Source organism: Trichosurus vulpecula, chromosome 4 (assembly GCF_011100635.1).
Source record: "Trichosurus vulpecula isolate mTriVul1 chromosome 4, mTriVul1.pri, whole genome shotgun sequence".
Classification (NCBI taxonomy): Eukaryota; Metazoa; Chordata; class Mammalia; order Diprotodontia; family Phalangeridae; genus Trichosurus; species Trichosurus vulpecula.
In genome coordinates this window covers 97,058,029-97,080,859 of record NC_050576.1, presented here as the reverse complement: position 1 = coordinate 97,080,859, position 22,831 = coordinate 97,058,029, and the positions used below count along the sequence as shown (strand labels likewise).

The 22,831-nt window shown below is 37.2% G+C and overlaps 1 protein-coding gene across 1 annotated transcript in view; it reads right to left on the bottom strand.

Moving 5' to 3' along the window:
- CRB1 (crumbs cell polarity complex component 1) overlaps positions 1-22,831 on the bottom strand; it is a 165,574-nt gene that overhangs the window by 26,437 nt on the left and 116,306 nt on the right. The gene's annotated exons all lie outside the window — the stretch shown is intronic.

Below are 22,831 nucleotides of genomic sequence, written 5' to 3'. Positions count from 1 at the left end.
TCTGTAATTCAAAAACATTTATAATGGCAATTAACTATTGATTTAGTTATCTCAGCCCAAACACAAACTTTAACCTCAGAAGCTTCAAATTAGAATAATTTACATGTTGCCAAATGTGATTATTTTTAATGTTCAGAGGGTTCAGTGGTTTTAAAAAAAGAGTGTCAGATCCTGATGGGGCTAAAAAGTATATTTTCTCGTCTCTTTCCAATTTCTACCTCCTCTCCTTCCCCTTCCTTAATCTATCCAAAGAAAGTATGCAGACCCTTTGATATCCTATTTTATGTAAAACCTAGGCATTTATATAGCTATATGTATGTATGTATGTAAATATAGGTATACATATACATAGGATAGAGATGAGACCTGTGATTTCCTCAGTGTAGGGAATTCCTGGATGAGAAAGTCCCCCTGACAATGGAGGTTAGCACCTTCTTTGCAATTTGTAGTTTTAAAGAGTTGTCCCTTTGTATCATATTTATACAAACACTTACATATCTACACACACTTACACATGCATGTCCTGATTAGAAAAAGTTAAGATCCATGGACTTTTCTGGGTTGGAAAGGTTTTTTTGAGATCTAGTCCAATTCTCTTATTTTTATAAACAAGGGAGAAGTCCCAAAGAAATTGAAGGACTTGTAAACCCATGGAGGGTAGCGACGGTTTAGTTTTTGTCCCCCCAGTGATTGACATTGCCTTTTACATGATCGTCAATGTAGAATTGCCCTACTTTCTATGGCTAGTTATCGACAAAGCTTGAATTAGGACTCAGGTTTCCTAATTTCCAGTCCATTACTGACTCTACTCTACCATGCTGCTCCTCCCTGAGCTAAAAATTAATCTCTCATTACAATTTTGGGGTTCAACCACCTGGTAAGCTGACTTTTCTGTGTAAAGTTTTAAAAGCACTCTACATATGTTGTTTGCTTCTTACACCATCCCTGTGAAGTTCCTAGTACAGGGATTATTATCCCCATTTCAAAGATACGCAAACAGCCTTGCAGAAGTTAGATGAATTGTTCATGGTCATACTGCTAGCAAGTGTCAGAGAGCGGATTCACACTAAGCTTTCTCTTGACTTCAAGCCTGGCATGCTATTACACCAAATTATCTCTTTTGAAAAAGAAAAAATGAAAAAAAATCAATGCTATATTTAGGGCTACTGCCATGGTCCAGCTGCTTCAAGGAACAAATGTCTATTATATCTTTTAATGGTCTTATCTGTTTTTGTTCTTGTGGCCTTTTCACCTTTAACATAATGGGAAGATAAGAGCCATGCTCTAATACCCCAGGAAATCTGTTTGTGTGTTCTAAAACCAGAGAGATGTCCCCAACTTTGTCATGAGAGGTCAACTAACTTCACCTAAACCATCCCAAAACAATGGCTGTCTTTATTTCCTTAAGAGAAAATGGCTTGCGGTAGAAGGCCTTTCCAGATCCCTCTTGTTGGTGCCTTCCCACCAGGGATTATTTCCAATTTTTCCTATATACAGCTTGTCAGTAGAGAGTCATCTGTGCATTGTTTCTCCCATTAAACTGTGAGATTCTTGAGAGCTGGGACTGTCTTTTGCCTTTCTTTGTAGCCCCAGCACTTAGCAGAGTGCCTGGCACAGAAGGCATCTTGTAAGTGCTTATTGATTGACAAATGGTAGAGCTGGAGAACAGCTCAAAGATCACTGAGTCCAACCTCTTTGCTTTACAGGTAAAATAATAATAACATGAGATAATATTTGTAAAGCACCCTGCAAACCTGAAAGTACCATATAAATAATAATAACAATAATTGTTATTATCATAATATAAGGAAACTGTTCCCTGGAGGGATGAAGTGCAAAGGTCTTGAAGCTGGAAGATGAACCCTGAATCTAAGCAGCACTCTTTCTACTCTACTCCCCTCCACTCTGCTGCCTAGAGAAGCATTAAGTGCCCTCTGCTCAGTAGGCCTTCACATGAACTGCAAATAGATTCAAATGGAGCACCAAGTGCATTTTAACTTGAGACCTCATATCAAAGCCAGCATGCTGGCGGAAAATCTTTAATTAGCAGAGATCAAAATGTGTCAGACAGATTGGATTAAAGCATTTGTGTAGGAAATAAACCAATTATTACTTTAAAAACCATGAATTCTCCTCAAGCAAAAGCTCCTCTGTAACACCAACATTTCTAATTGGGGAGGAAGGGGCAGACAATTTGTATTAATTATCAAATTATCCTAAGATCTGATAATACTGAGAATATTATTTGGGAATCCTCATTAATGAAAGGCTTCATAGCGTATTTAGCTGTTGTTGGCAAGGAGATTAACTACTCTAATAGAGAAATGATAGTGAGTATAAGTCTGTGCACCCACAACCTATCAGAAATAAAGGTGGTCTTATGTATAATATGCTCTGACTTTTCTGTATGGCTGACTGAATTTTCAGTAGAATAGGTGCTGGTAAGTTGCACATATCAGTGCTGCAGTATGGCTGTACATCATGGAACATTATAGTCAGTTGAATTGAGTTGAAATTGAAGATCACACTTAAAAGGTAATAGAAAGGCAAAGGGTGATGGTGAGCAGCCTGCAGCTCACTACAAACAAACAGAAAAATGGAGCACTAAAAAAGGTGGTTGTCAAAGAGATGTTTGATCAAAAAAGAAGATGGTTTGGATGCAGGGTGAGGATGAGAGATAACTGATGGGTATGTTCCATTGGTGTTCTGATGATGTTGGCAGAACTTAAGGAAGGTCTCTAGAACGTTAGAGTGGACTGCCTATGGTGAAATTATGAGAGGACATAAATGAGAGACTCAGAAGCTGGGCAGACATGGATGGATTGTGATATGGCTCAACTACTAACTCCTCTGTTTGACATAGAAGTCTCTTCACAGACTGGTACCTTCCTCCCTAGCCAGTCTTCTTAGCTTTACGCCCTTCCTTGTACTCTGCCATGCAGCTGACCTCCTCTATGTTCTGAACCCATAATATTGCATCCCTTGTCTCAATGCCTTTGCACTGCCTGTCCTCTGTGTCTGGAATTTACTCCCTTCTCATCTCTGGGTTTTGGAGTTCTTCATTTTCTTTTACATCTCAGCCCAAGTACCACCTCCTAAACCAAGGTTTTTCAGTTTTCCCCAGCAGCTAGCATATCCCCGGGGTCAGGTAGGTAGCATAGTGGATAGAGCTCTGGACTTGGAATCATGATTTGTCTTCGTGAGTTTAAATCCAGCCTCAGACAGCTGTGTGACCCTGGGCAAGTCACTTAACTCTGTTTGCCTAATTCCTTATCTGTAAAATGAGCTGGAGAAGGAAATGGCAAACCACTGCAGTATATTTGACAAGGAAACATCTAATGGGGCTATGAAGGATGACTGGGGCTATGAAAAAATGATTGAACAACAGCAAAGTAAATCCCCTCTCAAATCTATGCATTCATTTTGTATATGTTCTCTATATGCAGTGTATACACACATACTATATATATATATATATACACACACACACACACATAGTCTTTCCTATTAGACTGCAAGCACCTTGAGGGCAGTGACTATTTCACTTTTGTCTTTGTATCCCCAGCACTTAGTACCCACTGTGTGGCACATAGTAAATTCTTAAGAAATGTGTCACTGACTGGAGGGAATGCCCACATGGACGAGATCATAGATTCCTTGGAGGAGGAGTGGGAAACCTGTGGCCTTGAGGCCACATGTGGGCTTTGACTGAATCCAAACTTTGCAGAATCAATTGTGAAGTTTGGATTTGAAGGGCTGCACTTGAGGACCTAGAGGGCCACATGTGGCCTTGAGGTCCCAGGTTCCTTACCCCTTGGCCTGGAGTGTTGGAGAAGTACTTCTAAAGAAATCCTTAAGTAATCTGATCTCTAACGTGGGAATACCTCTATCCCATTTATCCCCCACTTCTCAACGTTACTCATCATGCACTCCCATTCCATTCTCCTCATTTGTTCGCACCCTGTTCACTTTGTTCATGTTCTTGTCCTGTCTGAAATGATCTTTAAAGGTCTAGATCCATTCTTACCTCCTCTCTAAACCTTTTTTGAAGGTGTTATTGTTCACTGGTTATTTTATCCATGTTCTCTCCTCAACAAGTTTGCAAAACTCTACTGGGGCCACAACCATGCCTTGTATTTGTTGTTTTCTCCACAATACCTAATATATCAGTGGCTTCCATGTGGATACTCAATAAATACTTGTTGTTTCAATGACTGATTGTGGCAAATGAGTGCTTGCATAGTGTACTCCTCGCATATGAGCTTAGTCAGAGGGTCAAGCGGTCCCTGCCTACATCATAGAAAGGCCTTTATTAAAAGAAGGGCTATCCTCTCTCTGTTGGATATCATATTTTACAATGAACAAAATTTAAGGAGTGCTTATGGAGTTTTTGCTTGGAGGCTTAGAATCTTAACTTATATGACAGAGAGCCATTAATGAAAATGTGGTTGGCCGAGGAGGAAGAAATCATGATTTTTTGTAAGATGGGAGTGGACAGAATAAACCCTTTAGGTCCTGTTTAATTTTTGTTGAGATGAGGAATTTTTGGAAATTATAGATAGATCTCTACATGTAAACTTGATTTATGCAAAAAAAAAAACAACAACAACAAACCAAGCTTTGGTTGGATTAATAAGGCCCTCGGGGCAAATTCTGAAATCTTCACCTATATCCCTTAGGTCTTCAAGGTGCTTAAGGGTTCTTTCCAATCATGAACTATTTTGGTTGTTTCCTGAAAATGCCTTTTCTTCCGGCCCCTTCTGATTTTCTTCCTCCCCCTTGCAATTCCCCCTACCATTTCTTGGGACCTCTTCAACAATCTGTCTCATGTTTATTATCTCTTTGGGCCAGTGCCATAAATTTCCCTCCCTCTCTCATGTCTTCTAGCTTCTTCAGTGGTCCCCAAGGAAGGGTGAGGGCTTGGCTGGTTGTTTCTCAGCTTTACTTTTTCCAGGCTTTACTGGCATTGGAATATAGTTGTACAAAGAATAATTATTAAATAACCAAGACCGAGGATGAGTGGGGATACCAATATGGCATGGAAATTCATCAGAATGATGATGAATCAGTCCAAATTTCTACCTTTTTATTTTGCTTCCACTTTTGTACATAACCTTTATAAAGTGCTTTACTATTGCAAATCAACTTCATCTACATTATCTCATCTGGTTTGTACAATGCCCACTCCTGATACTTAGTAGCAAAGTGATCATGAATAAATGACTTAATGTCTTTAAGCCTTATCTGTAAAATAAGGGAAAAAATATCCATAGTATTTGTATAGCATTAGTAGAAGGATCCATGAAATACTTTATGCGGAGCAATTTGAAAATATGCTACATAAAGTCAGCTATTATCATTGTCTCCTTTGACTCCCAAATCTTTTTTTTTCATCCTTGATCTCACCCCTGAGCTTCCATTCCACATCTCTACCTAGATGCCCTACCATATCTCAATCTCATTCTGTTGGAAATTGAATTCATCTTCCGTCTTGAACATGCCCCTTCTCCTAAGTTCCCCAGTTCTCTTGACAGCAACACCGTACTCCTAATCACCAAGGTTGGAAACTTTGGTGTTCTCTCTCTCTCTTCACTCCCTCTCATTCTCTCTATCCAATTAGTTGTGGAGTTCTTTGGATTCCACGTTCGATTCATCTCTCCCACATGTCCTTTGCCACTGTCCTTGTTTAGACTTTTATGATCTCTTGTCTGTACCACTGCAATCACTTTCTAACTGACCTTCCTATCTCCAGGCTTGTGCCTCTCTAATATACTCTCATGTAGTTGCCATCTTTCTAACTTTCAGTGGCTTATAGTTTCCAGCTAAATCAAATGCCAACTTCTTGTTTTGGTACTAAAATCCTCCCATCATCTGACTACAACCTATCTTCTAATCAGTCAGTAATCAGCAGATAGGCATTGAGGAACTTTTGTATAAATGGTTTTGTGATGCAGGAAGAGATGCAAATTTTAGGTAAGGCAAGGTTCCTGACCTCAAGAGGCTTACGGACTAGAAGTTGGATAAGTCACAAACCCATGTCGCACAATACAGTGAGTCCTGATTAGTGTGAATAATGAATATTATTTGAATTTGTATTGCATTTTTCTTTGGACTGCAACCAAAGGCCAAATTTCACATAATTATAGCTTTGAACACTCTGAATCTTAACACATAGGAATAAGGAGATCAGAGAGGGCTTCTTGGAGAAGATGGCATTTAAGTTGGGCTTTGACGTATGGAAAGGGGTTCAACAGAAAACTATAGGGAAAGACAACATTCCAGGCATGTAGAATACTTTAAGCAAAGTCCTGGGGGAATGAAAATGAAGCACGTGTTCAAGAGGACAGAAGGTTGTACAGTTTGTGTAGTGCATAAAGCATGGAAAGAAGTCATGTGAAGTCAGGTGGAAAGGCAGAGTGGCTACAGCATGTCCAGAGCTTTGAATACTAGGCAGAGGAATTTAAACTACTTGAAAGGAAAGAGGGAGCCACTGAAAATTTTTGAGTAGAGGGAGGAAGGAAAAAAAAACACTTATTAAGCATGTACTATGTGCAGTCACTGGGCCAAGAGCTTTAAAAATATTTTCTCATTTGATCCCCACAACAACCTTAAGAGGGAGGTGCTTTTATCATCCCCATTTTTCATTTTATGAAACTGAGGCAGATAGAGGTTGAGTGACTTGCCCAGGGTCACACAGCTAAGAAGTATGTGAGGCTAGATTTGAAGTCAGAGCGTCTTGACTCCAGGCTCAGCACTCTATCCAAAGTCACCTAGCTGCCTCCAGAACAATAACATATCTATAGGTAAGAAATACACTTTACTGCAATCATTTAGGGAATGGTAATGAAGACCTGTAGGGCGGCTAGGTGGTGCAGTGGATGGAGCACTGGCTTGGAATCTGGAAGACTTATCTTCATGAGTTCAAAGCCCGCCTGAGACACTTACTAGCCCTGTGACCCTGAGCAAGTTTGCCTCAGTTTCCTCATCTGTAAAGTGAGCTGGAGAAAGAAAGGCAAACCATTCTAGCATCTTTGCCAAGAAAACCTGGGGTCATGAAGAATCAGGCACAACTGAAATGACTGAACAACAACAATGAGGACTTGCATTAGGATAGTAGCAGTGGGAATAGAAAGGAGGGCCATATTATAGGTGTTCTGAAGTTGTGATCCACAGGACCTAATAATTATTTAGATATGACATGTAAGGGAGAGGGAAGAGCCAAAAATAACTTCAAGATTAGAAACTAAATGGGAATTAGAGGTCATCAAATCTAACCTCTTCACTTTGCACAAAAAGAAACTAGCACATAGAGAAGTTAAGTGACTTGCTCAACCAGCAAGAAAATGGGAGCAAGGACTCATATAAATATTTGCTCAAATTGGTAAATGTGGTTAATTGTGACAATTTTGGGTTTGTTTCTCAGCTTTACTTTTTCCAGGCTTTACTGGCATTGGAGTTTTTTTTTTTTAGTGTGTGCCTGTCTATAAAGGTTTTTTTCAGTAGTCCTCTTAGAAAATAAGGTTAAGAAGTTCTATGAAAAACTTGCTAAGAACTTACAAGTTAGTTCAACATGTATTTTAATCATCAGTTACTTCATTGCAAAGGACAGTGTAAAATATGTTGAAAAACATTGTTCAGGAAGAAGAAATAAGAAAGATCAAAATCTGATAGACCGTATAGAAACATACCTCCTAGCTTCCTTCAAAGTCAGGTCAAGTGCCACTTTCTACAAGAGGCATATTCTGATCCCCCCTCTCCCCTCCTCTACTCTCATAGTCACTATCATTCTCTCCATATTGAAATTATTTGGTATATACTTTTGGGTTTGTTTCCTTGCATACATGTTGTTTCCACCCAGTAGAATATAAACTCTTTGCAGAGAAAACCTGTTATTTATTTTGCCTTTGTATCCCTAGCACCTAGAATAGTACCTTGAACATAGTAGGTACTTAATAAATGTGAGGTGAATTGAATCTATGTATACAAACACTGTATAAACTCCTCTATAAAATTGTTGGTGGAAGGTCAATTATGACCAATCCCACCTCATAAAAACAGCTAGAAGCAGTGAAGGAAAGACCAATGACCACATCCTTGCCCTATACAAGAAGCTTTAGACATGTAGTTTTGCCTCTAGGATAAAGTCTATAAATCCTTCCTTTACGTAAAGTCCTTCCCAATCTGGATTGGCATATCTTTGCAGACCGATTTCACATTACTCCTCGGTAGTATTCTACTTCCGATCCAAATGAGTATACTTGCTGTTTTGATGCAAAAATAATCTCTCCTGTTACTCATTAAAATCTTATCCATTCTCCACGACTCAGTCCAACTGCTATCTCCCCAGAAAGATTCCTTTTGTACCTTCCTTCTACCTTGGTTGGAAATTATTTTTCCATCTTTTGTCTTTATGTAGCACAAATCCCTTTAAAAATATAGGATTTTATCAGGAATTATAGCTCAGATCATTGACCTATACTTTGAAGACTCTACTTTCTTTTCCTTCTTTTTTTTTTTACAGTCTCCAGTCCTCAAGCACCTCTTACATTCTCTGGGTTGGTGTTTTATATTTTTTTTACTTATTTCTTTTTCAATCATTACCTACAACAGCTCAGGATTGGTTATTTTAGCTCATGGATCAGCTACGATCATGAGATCCCTCTGATTATCTTGAGTTTAACTTCTTATCAATCATTTTGTTTTATCCTTTCTATTCTGAAAAACCATTCTGCTTCACTGAGAAAACAAAATTACAAGAGATAGGCAGCTTTGGCTTCTCTCTGTTATCATTTATCACTAGTCTCCCATTTTGAGGAGTAGGTCAGTTTTCTTTTTGATCTTCCCCTTTTCTCCAAATCATTTTGGAAAAGAAACCCACATCTTTTGAAATTGCCAATCTTGACCCATCCTGAGATTTAGCACTCCTGACACCATTTTTGCTGTTATACTCTTGTATTCATTGTACATAATCAATATTTGCATTTTTAAAAAAACCCAAGTTGGTCTATTGTGGGGAGGGGAGGGAACAACTATTTATGAAGGTTCTGTGCTGGGCACTTTAAAATTATTAACTCCATTTTACAAATGAGGAAACTGAGACAGATTTGCCCAGGACCAAACAGCTAATAGTTATCTGAGGCTGGATTTGAACTCAGGTTTTCCTGACTACAGGTCCAGCACTCTAACCATTGTACCACCTATCTCCTCTACTGGTTCCCTGTGCCTCCATATCAGTCTCTCAATTGCTCCCCACCTTTTCTTCCTTATTAAAATGATTTGTTATTAGAATTTCATTCTTGAGAGCTTCTTGTATCTTGGGCTGAATTCCCATATAGAATTTCAGACCATGGGAGTAGCATAAGGCTGTTTGTTCACCTGGTTGGGCTGTATAATACGGATGTTTCTAGCCATCCAAAATGTTCAAATACTTTATGGTCTTTCCCTTTCAATTCAGACTTGTTTTCCATCTATTCTTACCAAATATTTGAACTCATTTAGAACATGTTAAGAAATTGTGGAAAAGTGGGAAGAAATAATTTGTATTTATGGACACAATAAAACAATCATAGATGCTATTTTTCCATAATTAAGTTAGTTCATGGAGAATTGACCAGGTGTGTTTGTGTGTGTGTATTTTACAAATCATATTTGGTTCAGTGTTTTCCAAATGTTTTCTCTAGAGGTAGTGAGTAGCTTCTAGGGTATTCTCCTTGGAAAAGTTGTTTTGGCAACAGCAACAACAACTTGTTGCTAACAGAGAATTTTAGAGTGTGAAGGGGCCCCAGTGACCATCTAATACAACATATACCTGAAAGAAATTCCTACACAACACATTTGACAAGTGGTCATTCAGCATTTGCTTCAAGGCCTCCTATTATGTATCTGTTACTTACTTCTTGAGACAGCCCGTTCCATTTTTGGTTGGTAAAAGCAATGTGGCTAACTCACTGTGCAACATTTATTCATTAGAAGCAAAATTCATGAAAATATTTTGGATGGAAGAAACCAAAAGTTTGGCACATATTTGGGGACCACATCAGATATATGGTGGGTGGATTCATATTATGGAGTCCTGAGGTTTTAAATAGACTATAAACTCCTTGAGAACAAGAACTATTTATTGATATGTTTAAATAACTATTGCCCAATATAGTGCCTTCCGTTTAATGTGCTTAACAAATGTTGGTTAAATTGAATGAATTAAAGACAAAATTGATTCAATTGAACATTTCACATTGGCTATCCCCCTTTATGCTAATGCTTTCCTTCTATTGCTTATTTTTAATTTACCCTTATATATCTTGAACATAGTAGTTTTCATCTTGTTTTTGTTAGACTGTGAGATCTTTGAAAGCAGGGACTGTCTTCTGCCTTTTTTGTGTTCCCAGCATTTAGCACAGTAGATACTTAGTAAATGCTTCTTGACTGATTTCCTATTACCCTCCCAAGTATAGATAGGCAAGGTGTTCCATGATCTGCACTCTAACACCTGTATGTCAATAGAGTTATACAAATAGGAATTCCAAAGGACATATAAGGATGAGTAATTCATGCAACAGTAAATTCAGCTAAAATTTGTGTAAAACTAGAAATCTCTGTTCATCCCGTTATCATTTTCTCCCTGGCAGGGTCCAGAGTTGCTTAGGGCGAAATATATCTCTATTTACAGTGAATGGAGAAGATACGCTAATGGTAATATCTACTTTAAAGTTCTAGTGCACTCAAATTCCTCATGAATGTGGCCATGAAAGAAATTCTATTCAGGTTTATTTGTTCTGTTAGTTAAATTCTTTTGGTAGATGTATAGTATTGAATTCTGAGATGGTCTTGGAGAGAGTAACACTAAATTTTGTGGCAAATAGAAATGTGTCAAGTTGACAGGACACATTTTCCAAGGTCATAAACACAATATATTATTATGGCTGGATGTCAAAGAACTTTGTAATTTCAACTGATCATGATTTATTTCTTATAATACTCCCAGAGAGATTGGGATATATATTCTAATAGTTTTTGAAAATATCTGTTCAAAAGGGATGATCACTGTAGAGAAAGTATGAATGTAAGCTCCCCGAGGACAGTAATTGTTTACCATGTCTTTGAGTTCCCAAAGCATAGTAGAATAGTGCTTTCTATATAATATGTCCTCACCTAGTTCTCTCCTTACCTGACGATCTAAGAATCACCAACTGTTCAGCCTAATGTTTTGGTAACAAAAGTCATTCAAAGAGAAATGAAATCTACATGAAACCAATAAAATTAAATGATTTCAAGTGTCTCAGGGCTGGATGTGGAGTCAAAAGCCCTGGATTCAAATATCAGCTTTGCTATTTACGAGCTGTGCCATTTTGGCCAAATCATAAAACCTCTCTGGGCCCCAGTTCCATATCTAGGTTTGACTAGAAGATCTCTAATGTTCCTTCCAGCTCTAAGTCTATGAATCCTTTTTTTATTTAACGAGTATATTCAGTGAAAATAATAGCCCTTTGCAGGTACTTGCTTAGGTCTCAGTAAATATTTTAAACATGATGAAAAAATGTACCAAGGAACTGCAAATCTGAATCACAAAATTTGTGAAGTCTGATACAATGAATATAAGTACTTGACATGAAAAATGACAAAAGAACCTGACTTGACTGATAACTATTTTTCAGTGAATGAGCTTTGTTTAGAACAATTTTCTCTTTTTTCTTTTTAAACACTAAGATTTAATTCTGGCTCATAGCATACTTCCTAAAAGCAAATTGGGAGGAGCCTGGACAAGGTAATGAGTGACAGTGCATTCGATGCAAGCTGAAGAGGACTCATCATTCTATGTCATTCTGCTACAGGCAAAGACCATAGGAACTTAGGTCTGTCCAGCCCAGTATTCTTTTGCTAACAAGCCCCCCAAGGCACATGCCGGAAGAGAGACATCATTGGCCTTGTCAACTTTCAAGGTTAGAAAAATCCCAGATTATCTTATTAATGAGATAAAGCTCTGTAATAAACAGATTGTGGCAGCCTGAGATAGTGGGTGGAATGTTGGACATAGAATGGGAAGATCTGGGTTCAAATTTTACCCCTCTCAGACTTATCTACTCTGTCATGAATAGATTGTGACCTCTATTATGGATAGTAGAGTACCTAGCATGGTGCCTGGCACACAGTAGGTGTTTAGTAAATGCTTGTTGAATGTTTGGCTCAATGGTAATATAAACTTAAAGGTTTTGCTAAAGTCGAATTCCTCCTGAATACGATCATTAACGAGATGTTATTCAGGTTTATTTGCTTGTTTTGTTTGCTAATTCTTTCGGTAGATGCATGGGGTTGAATTGAACTGCTTAAGGTCATACTTCTTATCCTATGGATGTGCTCTAGTGGAGGGAGGTCCCACACCAAGGAAATCATAGATCCTTATAATATTAACCTGTTTCATAGATTCATCAAAATCCTTTTTGAATCAGTTTATATTTTCTGCTTGAACCATGTTCTAGTTTCAAAGAGTGTCCTTCATTCCAGTGTCAGGAATTTGGCAAAGATGTTCCACATCATCTATTATCTTACAGGTTTTTTTTTTTTAATGTACCCTCCCAGTCTTCTTTCTAGGGCAAAGAGTCTCATCTTTATTCCTTCAGCAAGCAATCAGTGTCCTTCATTGGACCCTCATTCCTTCTCTCATTCTTATTGTCCTCTGGATCTTGTCAAGTTCTATCATATCCACCTGGAGATGTGGTGACCAAATAGCATAAAATATTCCAGCTGTGGATACAATAAAAGTTGACTTTCTCTCTTTTGTTTTCACAAGTCTTCTCCCTGATTCCTAAAATTTCATTGACTTTGTAGACTATAACCACCCTTTGGGCTGACAGTCAAGTCCTTCTCCTAGCTTTTGTTGTAGACCTCAGGAGACTTTATTCCTCATATACAGCTTGATTTAAAAAATTCTAATTTTATATTTACCTTAAAATACGTAGTTCATTTCTTTCTGCTGTCTCACAAAGATTGTTATAGTAGGGGGATATTTTGGTATTAATGACATGGTCTAAGTAATAATAAGTAATAATAAGAATCATGATAGCTATAATTCTTTAAAATTTACAGTGTTTTCCCCACCACAACCCTGTGATTTAGGGAGTAATTTTGATTTTTCTGGCATCCAAACAAATGGCAAACTAAAAAAAAAAAACAACAATCCTGGAATTTCTCTTATGTTCCCTTTAAATTTTATGTAAAAAAGACAAGTAAACAAGCTGGATTCAGGGATTGGATTTTAAAGAAAGCAGTCTCTAGGGTATGTCATTGAATGGGTGTAATGTAGTGGAAAGAGGGCTGGATTTGGAAGCAGAGGATTTACTTCTCAATGTATCCCAGAAATTCAGAGTTGGAAGTGACATCAGAGGCCAACTAGTCCAATCCATGCTTCCAACAGAAGCCCTTTTGAATTCCAGGTCTTTCTTTTAACAAGGTCACTCGTGTGACCTTGGGCAGCTCAATTCAATTCAGTTCAACCTTCATCAACATTAACAGTGTCCTATGGACCTGGTTTGATTCTAGGTATTCTGGATAGAAAGACAAAAACAAAATGGTGTCTAAGCTCATGAAACTTACATTCCATAAGGATGCAGGGTGAGGTAGGAGGTATAACATGGGCACAGATAAGTAAAGCTAAAATATATTTTAAAATGCAAAATAATTTCAGGGGGTGTGGGGAGCACTAATAACCTCAGAAGTCATTCATCCTCTCTGGGCCTCAATTTCCTTAAATGACTTCTGGGATCTCTTCTGGCCCTAACTGTATGATCCTTTTAGTCATTCTCTGCCTTCTAAATGTGAAGTTTACTACTTGATAATGCTCTAGATTCATTGGAAAAAATTTGAAATACCTTCTGAAAATTAAAGAAAGATGAAATTTTGTTTAAATATTGTGTCGGTGTTCTGGAAGGTAGCCAAGGCACCTTCAGAGAAGGAAAGATGTAGGTTCATATTATACTTTTGATCCCCACCCATTGTGTGAACCTAGGCAAATTAGTGAAACATCTCAGTTCCCCAGGCAACATTCTAAAACTCTTTAAGTTGAGAGCAGATGCAAATCTGCATTGGTGGAAACAGTCCCCTTACCAGGAGTCCTATAGTTAGATGAAATCACATAACCAATTCAAAAATAAAAGTTTTAATGTTTTGTGTTTTACTACATGCTATTACTTTAAAAATTGGTAATATATGTAAAGTGTATACGGCACAATTGCTAACCATAGTACCATTCATTCCGCAACCATTTCTGGGAAAGGTAGAAATTAAAATGAGAGTTCTTCCATTAGAATGTGTGTTCCTTGAGGGCAGGGGCTATTTTTTTTTTAAACTCCAGCACTTAAGCACATTGCCCAGCATATAGTCAGTGCTTAAGAAATGCTTTGTGATTGATAACTAAATGAGAGTTAACTGTATTATGGCCCTTAAATGCTTAATACTGATAAGATTCCAGGTCAGTAGTCCTTAATCTGAACTCTATGAATTTGTTTTAAAAAATATTTTAACAACTATATTTCAATATAATTGTTTTCCTTTGCAATCTTATTGGTATTAAAATAAATTTTAAAAAATCCACAGCCCTTCTGAGAAGGCGTACCTAGGCTATGCCAGACTGCCATGTTATAGATGTCCTTGATGGTTCCTTCCAACGGAGTTTATTGGTAATTAAGGAGTACTTTTAGCACTTAATCAAGTGCCCTTGAAGAGTTTGGCCTTTGTTTCCGTGATTAAATTAGGGGTCCTTGATGACCTCCTTGCCTCAAGGGAAAGCCTAGTTTACATGGGTTTGAATGACGTGTTTGTGGCATCAGAGGCTTTTAGACCACGTGGGTTTAAGTCGCATTTTTGTGACGCTTTTAGGTCATGTGGGTGAGTCGCATGTGTAACTGACCTTTGACCCTGAACAAGATATGTAAATCCAGAGGTTGGTGTTCTCCCTTGGGTCTCTGAGCCACAGGAGGAGTAGCGCATGACTCTGGGCCAGCCATTGTTAAGAGTGCCCAGCTCATGAACCCAGATGTTGATGGTTTCTTGGTAACCATGAATTGTGATCTGGTCTGTTTATAATGTGTATGTTTGTAACTTGTTTGTATTTGCTCTGAAGTTCAGGTTGCTGGCTTTTCTTCCTGAACTAAATGAGTTTATATGTATATGTTGGATTAAAGTAAGATTGTTAACCCCTTAACGCTACTTTCCTTGGTAAAGCAGATCAAAAGAACCTGTGCTGGCAGCATTCTTGTAGTTGGGCTTGTGTTGGTCTTTCACCCCCACAATAGCTGCTAGTTGAAATTGTTGCAACACTGAGATTCTGTGAAGTTGTTATATTTGAGGGAATACATTTTGATGAACGATTTTGGCAGTTATCGAAGAGAAATTGCCCCTGTAATCTAGCTCCCGTTCAGCATTTGGTGGTAAATGACTAATATTGCATTGAAGCAGACTATCCTCCTCTAGGGACACAGCTGTAACAGAATCTATTTTTAAAAGTCATACCTCAAAATCCTGACTAAAAACAAACCAAATGCTTTGATAGTCGTATCTGATAATACAGCACTTTTAAGGTTTGATAACTGTTTTACATATATTATCTCATTTGAGCTCTACAACCACCCTGTGAGGTGGGTATTACTCTCCCAATTTACAGGAAAGGGAGGGGGAGAAGGGGACAAGCATTTATTAAGTATCTACGATATGTCACTGTACTAAATGCTTTACAAATATTTTATCTTCATAACAACCTTGGGAGGTAGGCTATTATTGTCTCCATTTTATAGTTGAGGAAACTGAGGCTGGCAGGGCTTAAATGACTTGCCTAGAGTCAGATCGGTACTAAATGTCTCAAGCTGGATTTGAATTGGGGTCTTCCAGATTCCAGGCACAGCATCTCTTAGATGAGGTTCAAAGAGTTATGTGACTCACCCACAGTTAGGGAGTTTATGAGGGTCCAGCCTAATTCAAACTCCCTCCTTCCTAACTCCTGGTGCAACACTTTATCCATTATGCCAGTCACTAGCACAAGAGCAAAAAACAGGGCTCGTCTCTTGAGTGCTGGCTTCCAGAAAAACATGAAACTCAGTAATTCAATACAATGACCTCAGTGGAAATTCTTTGACTTAGTTTTATTTGGTTCTGAGTATTTTCCTAATCAAGGATGTTTTCCTACTTAATTTAAGAAAAAAAAATGTACCACTGCATTTGAATAAAATATTCCAAGATGCCCTGAATTATGTGGATACCAACTGTGTAATAGGTTGTGAAGTACCCACATCAAGGTTTGCCTGAACCTGCATAGTAAATTATGAGTGAGAAATAGCAAACCCAACCTTGTTCTTCCTGATAAAGATGCCCTTCAGATGCTAAGTAGGGCAGAGTTGATTGTGTTAGGTTTTCTTTACCCAAGAAAGCAGTATGATAAATCAGCACATCTAAAAATACATTCTTGGGGAAATTTCTCATTCTAAAACATTTCTTCATTATACAGTGTGGTTCAAGGTGTTAATGATCACAGCTGATCAATCCTGTTTAACCTTAATTTGCCACTAACTCGTGGGGTAATCTTGGTCAAGTCATATAACTCACTGTGATCTGGAAATACAGATACCATTATTTGGCTTTTGTCATAAAGACTGTGTTGAAAAGAATAACAGATGAAATAATCACAAGACATTTTACAAACACAAAGAGCCTTGGGATTACTTATAAACTATAATAGAATTTTAGCTTTGGAAGGGAAATTAGGGAACACCTAGTCTAATATCCTGATTGAGGAATACTTCTGTAGCATTCCTGATAGTTATCTATTTTCTGGCTAATGAATACCTTCAGTAATGGAGAGTTCCCTAATTTGTGAAGAGTCCATTCTATAATGAACAGCTCTAATATTTAGCTAGGGTTTCCTTTTATTGAGCTCAAAGCTATTCCCTGTCAATTCTGAGTCTAATGAGTCTAATTCTACTCTCTAGGGACAAGGTGAAAAAGTTTCCTCTTCCATGGGGCACTCCTCAGTGTTGGACTTGGAGATGAGAGAGTTGGGCTCAAATCCCAGATAAGCCATTTACTGTAGGCATTTCTTGATTTCTCTAAGCCTCAGTTTCTTCATCTATAAAGGTGGAAGAAATAATGTTGTGAGGATGAGGAAAGTGCTTTACAAATTTAGTTTCATAGCATTATCAGTTATTACTACCATGATCATTTCTCTTCCTAAGATTCACAGTCTTATTCCCTTTGCCCATTCCTTATGTGGAATGACCATCAAACCCACACGACAAACCCTACTTTAACAATAGCCCTTTTAAAATGTGGCACCTAGAAATGCCCTCATCATTCCAGAGGTGATCTGACTAATAATGGCAAAGACAGCAGTGATAATTACTCACTTGTATCACATTTTGAGGTTTACAAAATGTGATCTCATTTGGTGCCCAGAATAGTGATCTAGAGCACAATGGAACTTGTCTTCTCTTTAATCTAGAAACTACTTTTCTTGTTATAGTCTTATGTTGTGTTAAATGTTGGGAGCTACAGAATTACACTGTTAGCTTTCATAGTTAAAAGTTCTAGGTCTTTTTCCATTCCAAAAGCTGCCAAGTCAGAGCTCTTTAATCCTACACTTATATAGTTGATTTTCTCATTCTAAATATAGATTTTCATATTTATCTCATTAAAAATTTCATCTTGTTAGATTCAGCCCATCATTCCAGCTACCAAGATTATCTTAAATCCTTATTCCCTTATCCAGTGACTATTTTTCTCAGATTTGTACCATTCACAGATTTGATTAATATATCTTCATACGAGTCAGGATAAAATTTTTGAACAGTACTTGACCAAGGACATGAGGCTTTATAGCCTTACCACGAGACACATTTCTCCAGTCTGAATCTGGTGTACTGACATTCTTTGAGCATGGACATCAACTAGTAATGAATCCAACTAGTTGTACTATCAACCCATCCAGATTTCTCCACTATATGTATAGTAATACCAGGTTGGCTTCTGACAGAAGTAAAATATTAAGCTCTTTCTTAAGACTAAAGCAAGATATGAAAAATAGAACATTTAAATTATCTTCATGTATGGCAAACTGGGCCATTCTCTACTTCACTATCATATCCTGCATTTTCTTGCCTGTTTGCTTTTGCTCGTGCTTTTTCCTCTCCCTAGAATATCCTCATTCTTTCTCTCTACCTGAGGAATTCCTAGCCATCCTTTAGAGTCCAACTTCTGTAAACACCTCTTCCATGACACTCCTTCATGATCCCAACCTCCATCAATAAGAACCTCTTCAGTTCAGACTTCATACACCGATTTTCTTTGCACATATTTAATGTACTTATACAACATTGTGCATTAAAGCTACCTGTGTTGTTGTGTTACCCTTTTAAATAGACAGCAAGCTTCCTGTAGGCAAGATGTCTTAGGTGAGCTATGTCTCTCTCTTAATACCTAGCATGGTGTACTGCACACAATGGAAACTTGAAAATATCTGTCAGAGGATAAATAAAAATTCATTGACTCATAGGAATTTTTTTTTAAAAATGAAACAGATGAAATAATCACAAGACATTTTACAAACACAAAGAGCCTTAGGATTCTTTATAAACTATAATAGAAATTTAGCTTTGGAAGGGAAATTAGGGAACATTTAAGTCTAATCTCCTACCTAATTGAGGAATACTTCTGTAGCATTCCTGATACTTATCTATTCTCTGGGTAATGAATAACTCCAGTAATAGAGAGTTCCCTAATTTGTGAAGAGTCCATTCCACAGTGAACAGCTCTAATCTTTAGCTAGGGTTTCCTTTTATTGAGCCCAAAGCTATTCTCTGTTAATTTCCCCAACTGAGACTAATTCTGCCCTCTCTCTCCACTCCCCTAACCAAAAAGATCCATTTTTCAGACAGAATCAGACTTTTTCTGAGGAGGATCACATTCCTGATGCAGTTATTCATTTACAAATTCCATGGACTCTGAGTAAATATCAGAGAGTTGTATGTGACCTTTCTAAAAGCTTAAAAAATTCATGCTTTATTAGTAATAAATCTCTGCCAGTGACAAAGTTAGCTGTTAAGAAGGATGGCTATATTTTCTGCATTAGCTTCTAAACCATATCATTGTAATCTCACACTCTTGTCTTTCACTCTTTCAAGAAAAAAAAATTATCTTTCTGCAGGCTACCAAATTTGTTAATTAAAGGAATTTAATTTTATATTTCAAAAAAATTAACTCCTTAATTTAAAAAAAATAACCTACTGAAGAATTTTGAATGGTAAGAAAATAGTAATTCTTTTAGAATATCAAACCATTTGCTACCATGTCTCTTTGTTCCCTGACACAGATGTCCCCCCTGTTTATTTTCCAACAATGGTGATGATGCCCTCCAAACTAAAAGGCTAAGGAGGCATAGCAAAGACATCTATATGGAGATTTTGTGTGGCAGTTGAATTGCGAACAAAATGAAATATATGCTTGTGGTCTAGGAGATAAGTTTAGAACTTTAGTAAAGAAAAGGGTTGGGGAAGGTTTTCAGAAGATGTCTGTGTTTTGTGAGGTGAGAGGGATAACAGAATGGATGGTTTTAATAGCGAAAATACAAGTATAATCAGAATAGACAAGAATCTGATGTATCCTAAAATGTCTCCAGAGAGGGGGAGAAAGAAGAAGAAAAAGAGAAGGATAAAGGGAACGAATACAAGATGCTTATAGACCAAATTGGCCCTGGTGTCCTTGGGTACTCCCTAACTGACATTGGCCTGTAGAAAAAAGAATGTGGAGGACAGGACAAGGCCTCATGTATCAGTGTGGTATGTTGTGCTTGGTGGATTCTTTTAGAGCATGGCACATTTAAAGCAAATGAAGACAAAGTCATCAGCACAGAAGTGAGAGGTAGAAGACACACAGTAGAGACAAAGGCAGAGGTTTATTTAATGTAAAGAAGTGGGAAAGCTATGATCACAAATAACATGGTAGAGAATACAGAAATACAAAGAAAAAAGGACAGCATTTTTTAAAAAGTTGGATGTTTCAGGATGATAAAGCTTTTGAAAATAAGAAAAGTAATTTACAATCACAGTGAAGATAATGGCATTGGTGTTGTACATACAGAAAAAGTGTGAGTGACCATCTTTTAATTGTAGTACATATTCAATGTCATAAACTGGATTATATGGCGTATGATCTTACGTATTACTTTTACATAATAGATTCTCCATTAATGTTTGCTGTATGGATGAAATCTTTACATATTTGAACAGTCTTTGGCTATGGCCATTTTCTTATTTGATGCAAGATTATACTGGAATGGTTCATGGTAAGTGTCTTTACCCCAGCTCCCTTGTCATATGATATCAGTTTAGAAGAAATCATCTGAGATAGTAGTGTGGCAACTATGGAAAGTGGATATTAGGAGAAATCCCTGAGTATAGAAAGCAAAGACTTTGTGATTCGTTGCTATCTGCCCCCATGAAATAACTGACATATCTCTACAGGACACATGCTTGCAATATGAAATCTTCTAATTACTGTATAAAAATAAAATTAGCTATCTTCATTCCAAATTGGTTCCAATTAAACTTAGCCCCTTGGATAGAGAGGCTATGACTTGGGTATCTACTTCCGGAGGCACCTTTGTTAAATGTTCCAACATAGGGATTCATGCCATGTTTAGAAGTGAAGAATATTGTATAGAGAAATGAATGTCAGCTTTACCCTGGTCATTTCCATTGGAAAATAACATCTAAAAATCTTTAGTTATACAAATATTAAGACTTGCCTAGCTCATTCATTACTCTCATGTTTTCAAAACAAAGCATTTGCTAAAAAATTTCTTTCATGCTATTGTTACATTAGCATCTAAATTAAGAGTGAATTTGCTTATTGTCACAGGATTGAAATAGAAAAAAAGCTTGCTTTTAAATATACACAAATATTTGTGTTAGATAACTGTTAGTGTTTTCTAAAGCTACCTTTTATACACCCTGCATTTGTCATGTATGCATCAATATATGTATATGCTGTCTCTCCTCATTAGAAGGAAAACTCTTTGAGAAAGGGAATGTTTTTGTTTTTTCTTTATATCCCCAGCACTTATCGGAGTGCCTGGCATAAAGTAAATGCTTAATAAACACTCGCTGATTAATTCATTGGTGTAGTAGATAGACTCCTAGATTTGGGGTCAGGAAGACCTGAGTTTCAATCTGGCCTCAGACGCTTCCTTGGCTGAGTGACCCCGGATAAGTCAGCTAACCTAACCTCTTGCAGCCTCAACTTTCTCACATATAAAAATAAGAATGATAATAACAGCTACCTCACTTAGCTTTTGTAAGGATTCAATGAGAAAATTTATATAAAGCACTTTGTAATTCTCAAAGAGCTATATAAATGTTACCTATTACCTACTGCAGAGCAAAAATTGCCAGGCCGAAGGGAGTTACAAAAATAGTAGTGGATAAAATTTCCTCCAATGACTGTTTTTATATACTGTAAAGTAATAGATTAAATAAGACACGCTAGTATTATTATATCTTATTTTTATATGTACTGTGTTGACCCATAATTTTTGAATGGAAATCTCATCAATGTGGTGGTAGTTATGTCTGCATATGAATAGTCAAGTTCAAAGCTACAAATATATTTTGGTGGTGGGAAGATCTCTGCCTCTTATGTCCTTTCAAAGAATTGGCTCCATAGAACAAATTTTTTGTTTTGTAAAAGATTGCAAAAACCAGGTCTAAAAAGATTTCATCATTCGGGATTCTATTTGACCCCTGTCTTGTATATAAATATTATACAGAGCTAATGTATGATGTGGTTTGTAATCTGAAGTTCATTGAGAGATGTCTTCTCTTTGAAATAATAGGATGGGAAGTATGGGGAGACTTAGCCTGACATTTTGTTTAAGGGAAGTATGTTTCATAGATCAGAAATAAAACTTTATTAGGTATAATTTGTTCTATTGGGACTAATTGTATCTAAGAATTAACTTACCAAATTTTCTGTGACTTAAAATTTCCTAGTGTTAGTGTCTTGTTAATCATTTTCTTTCATTCTCTCTCTCTTTCTCTCTGTCTGTCTGTCTCTCTCTCTCTCTCTCTCCGACACACACACACACACACACACACACACACACACAGAGACATCCTCTTTCTTCTCTCTCATATTAATGTGTAGATAGATATATTATGATATTTATGTATATATATATATACATGCATATCTATGCATCCTATCATAGTGAGGTAGGACAACTTCATTTAAGCAGCTCTGCATAACCACATGGATGGGAGGCAAAGGTAGTTCTATCATTAACCTGCAAATTTAGACCATCCTGTCATAAAGGATAGACCCTAGTGCAGTAACATAAAAGACAGTAGAAGAGCAATGAATGCAGGCAAATCACAATATAAATTTAGCTACAGTAATGGATAGGAGAGCAGGGGCCCCTTTTCGGACTGTCACACACAACAATCCATCATTACTTGATTCATAATGGCAACCATGCCCTGCCCACTTATGTGAAAAGCTTCTAAATGCTAACGGTTTTTGTGCTAAGAGGCTCAAAGCTATCACAAGGAAATGTACTATATGCATATGAAATGCTAGCCAAAAGCTTCAAAACTGCCTTTGGAATTATTGGAAAACTCAGGTTGCTATTTTTTTTTAAGTTCTAAAGCTGACTTTTCCACCCAAGGAAGGCATCTGTTGTTAAGTTTCAATGGCTCATAAATTAGAGGAGGTTGTTTGATATTCTTAGTAGTCTTCCTGTTCACCCCACTCAACTACTGGATCATCATCCATTCGAAGAATGAGGTAAGAGAGAAGC